The sequence below is a fragment of the Argentina silus genome (genome assembly GCF_951799395.1).
Source record: "Argentina silus genome assembly, chromosome: Y".
NCBI lineage: Eukaryota > Metazoa > Chordata > Actinopteri > Argentiniformes > Argentinidae > Argentina > Argentina silus.
In genome coordinates this window covers 4,925,994-4,929,669 of record NC_139654.1, presented here as the reverse complement: position 1 = coordinate 4,929,669, position 3,676 = coordinate 4,925,994, and the positions used below count along the sequence as shown (strand labels likewise).

Below are 3,676 nucleotides of genomic sequence, written 5' to 3'. Positions count from 1 at the left end.
CACCATCACACAACCTCCACAACCTCCAGGACGGCTCCGACACGGCCCTCTCCACCCCCAAATCGGACTCCCTTTCTGGGGGAGAGCGAGGAGGAGGAGGACGGGGTACCGGGGGTGGAGAGAGAGGGGGTCACCCTGGAGGTCCCTTCCCTGGGGAAAGCCAAGAACAAGCTGTGGCTGTTTGGGAAGAAGCCCAAGGTGAGAGAGATGGGGCTAATGGGCGCTAATGCTAATGGAGATTTGGGTGGGGTGGTGCTAGCATGCTAGCGTGCTAAGACAGAGAGAGAGACACACACCGACTGGTAGGTTTTTCGATGGTCGTTGTCCTAACTGTGTGTGTGTGCGTGTGTGTGTGTGTGTGTGTGTTTGTCTCTCTCTGTGTGTGTGTGTGTATGTGTCTGTCTCTGTGTGTATGTGTCTGTCTATGTGTGTATGTGTCTGTCTCTGTGTGTGTGTGTGTGTCTCTCTCTGTCTGTGTGTGTGTGTGTGTGTGTGTGTGTGTCTGTCTGTCTGTCTGTCTGTCTGTCTGTCTGTCTGTCTGTCTGTCTGTCTGTCTGTGTGTGTGTGTGTGTGTGTGTGTGTGTGTGTGTCTGTCTGTCTGTCTGTCTGTCTGTCTGTCTGTCTGTCTGTGTGTGTGTGTGTGTGTGTGTGTGTGTGTGTGTGTCTGTCTGTCTGTCTGTCTGTCTGTCTGTCTGTCTGTCTGTCTGTCTGTCTGTCTGTCTGTGTGTGTGTGTGTGTGTGTGTGTGTGTGTGTGTCTGTCTGTCTGTCTGTCTGTCTGTCTGTGTGTGTGTGTGTGTGTGTGTGTGTGTGTGTGTCTGTCTGTCTGTCTGTCTGTCTGTCTGTCTGTCTGTCTGTGTGTGTGTGTGTGTGTGTGTGTGTAGCCCCCGTCTCTGGAGGACTTCAGTCACCTCCCCCCTGAACAGAGGAGGAAGAGGCTTCAGCAGCGGTTGGACGAGCTGGGGAGAGAGTTACAGAAGGAGGTGGACCAGAGGTAACCGTGTTTTAACCGTGTTTGGACTGTAAACATGACCGTAAAATGATAAAAAAAATAACAAAAAAATAAAAAATCACTTGACTGCAACTTGACCACAACCTTAACCTGGGCGTCACTTGACCGTAATGTGACCATAAGTCGACTGTCACTTGACTGTAACGTGTCCGTCATGTAAATGTAACTTGATGATAATGTGACCGTCACTCGACCGTAATGCAACCGCAAACTCAACCACAAATGGGACCCCCTCTTCCCTCCCTCCCTCCCCCTTCCTTCCCCCTGAACAGAGGAGGACGAGCTGGGGAGAGAGTTACAGAAGAAGGTAACCGTGTTTTAACCGTGTTTTTCGACCGTAAATTGAGTCTTGACCGTAACTCGACCGTAAAGTGACCGTCACTTGACCGTCACTCGACTGCAAACGGGACCCAGAACCGTAACATGACCGTCAATTGACCCTAAATTGAATCTTGACCGTAACTCGACCGCAAACAGACCCCCCCCCTCTCTCTCTCTCTCTCCCCCCCTCAACATCTCTCTCTCCTTCCCTCCCTCCCTCCCCCCCCCCCCCCCCCACCACAGGGACGCCCTCACCAAGATGACTAACTCTCTCCTCTCTCTCTCTCCCTCCTCCTGTCCCCCTCCTGGCTGGCTCTCGGAGGTGGAAGGGAAGCACGGTTCCCGTGGCGACAGGTGACCCAGCGACGCCCCACCCCCTGCCCCGCCCCTCACACACACACACACACACACACACACACACACACACACACACACACACACACACTGTAGCGGCCTTCCAAAGTTTCTTAAAATCCAAATGAACGCCGTGGATCGAGTGAACAGGTGGTCCCTTTCAAACACACTTCCATCACTTTCTTTAGAAAAATATATCCATTTATTGCCACAAAAGATGAATCAAAATGACTTGATAATTCCAGCAATATTGTAAGGTAAACGAAAGTTAACTTAGGTATTCCACAGATGATCAAAAGCTAATACTCAAACCTTTTATTCTTTACAGAACCGCCCCTCATGACTGCCCAACAACCGCAGACCCATGAGTCCTCCCCTGCGTTGCACAAGCACCTAAACACAAACATACACCCCTGCACACAAACACACCCATACACTCCCAACCTGTGATGGACTGATCTCCATCACAGGGGGTGTTGGTGTTTTAGGGATACTGCTGTGAGGAATTGAGTCACAGGGACCTGACCTGTGTGTGACCTGACCCTCTTTACCACTGAATCACTGCACATATCAAATGGAGTCGTATTGAAGAAGAGACTATGAATATGTGTACCAGTGGAGGTGGACATCGGAGGACGGGATCAGTGGAACGCATGGAATGGAATGAGGAATGGTATCAAACACGTGTTGATTTCTTCAAGTCAATCTAGATGGATCAGATCAAGAAGGGAAGAGGCTGTGGTGGTTTGACCCCTCCTCCCTCTCGATGCCATGATGCTAAACCAAGATGGCCGCCTTAGCCTTGACAAAATGGCTACAAAATGGTCAGGTGGGATTTGAACCATAATTAAAAAACTAGTTACATTTTAATGCATTATTGCACCAAGTGACAAGGATGTATTATGATTATGATGATTATGTAGTGCACCACACATGCTCTGAGGAAACATGTGCTTTCCACCACTGTTTACATTTTCCAGAAATGTGAATTGAAATAAGCCAAAGCTTTAATGTTTTGAAAGTGTTTAAATGTCCCACAGCAGTTCAATTATTCCACAACAGATTGTTAGTAAGTTAGCCTGACAGATTCATAGGCTGTGTGTGTGTGTGTGTGTGTGTGTGTGTGTGTGTCTGTAGAGAAGAGAAGGAGGGGAGGGGAGGGAGGGAGGGAGGGGGGGAGGAAAGGAGGAGAGGGAGGAGGGGAGGAAAGGAGGAGAGGGAGGGGGGGGAGGAAAGGAGGAGACAGAGGGAGAGGGAGGAGGGAGGGAGGGGGACGAGTAAGGGGGAGGAGAGGGGGGAGGGAGGAGAGGAGGGAAGGAGGGAGGGGAGGAGAAAGAGAGAGACAAAGAGAGAGAGAGAGAGGGAAGGAGGGAGGGAGAGAAAGAAGAGAGGGAGGGGGGGGGAAGAACGCTCCCTTACACACATACACACGCACACACACAGTGTGGCAACCTGATGAGGTGTGTGTGGGAGGGGGCTGAGAGGAATGTAGGGTGGAGCATCACTCTCACACACACGCACACACACACACACACACACACACACACACACACACACACACACACACACACACACACACACACACACACACACACACACACACACACACACACACACACACACACACACCACTCCCCGACAGTTACAGAGACACAGAACAAGGAAGTTTTCACGCCCACAAGCACAAACACTTCTAGGAAAACAAAACTTACAGAACTTACGTTTTTTCAAAACTTATCTCTGACACTCTGCTGCTCAGTCTGGTCGTGTGTGCAGCAAAATGGCAGAGAGCATGGACTCTATTAGAAAAAACAAAACATACAGTAAACCAACTGATTGACTCTTCACAGAGGAGAGTATTCAACACTCACACAGTCTGTCTGTCAGTCTTACAGCTCTGCTGGTTGGTCAATAGTGACCTGTGTAAAGACTGTTGACTAGTCTAGACACAGTCATTATTATCTATTATTATCTAGGGCCTCATGTAGTTG

The 3,676-nt window shown here is 49.8% G+C and overlaps 1 protein-coding gene across 1 annotated transcript in view; it reads right to left on the bottom strand.

Moving 5' to 3' along the window:
• Positions 1-3,469, bottom strand: part of LOC310823738 (tripartite motif-containing protein 16-like protein) — a 17,726-nt gene extending 14,257 nt beyond the window's left edge. Inside the window, exon 1 of the mRNA XM_083696587.1 lies at positions 3,407-3,469. The gene's annotated coding sequence lies outside the window, so the exon portion shown is untranslated. The remainder of the gene's footprint in view (positions 1-3,406) is intronic.
• Between the last annotated feature and the right edge of the window lie 207 nt (positions 3,470-3,676).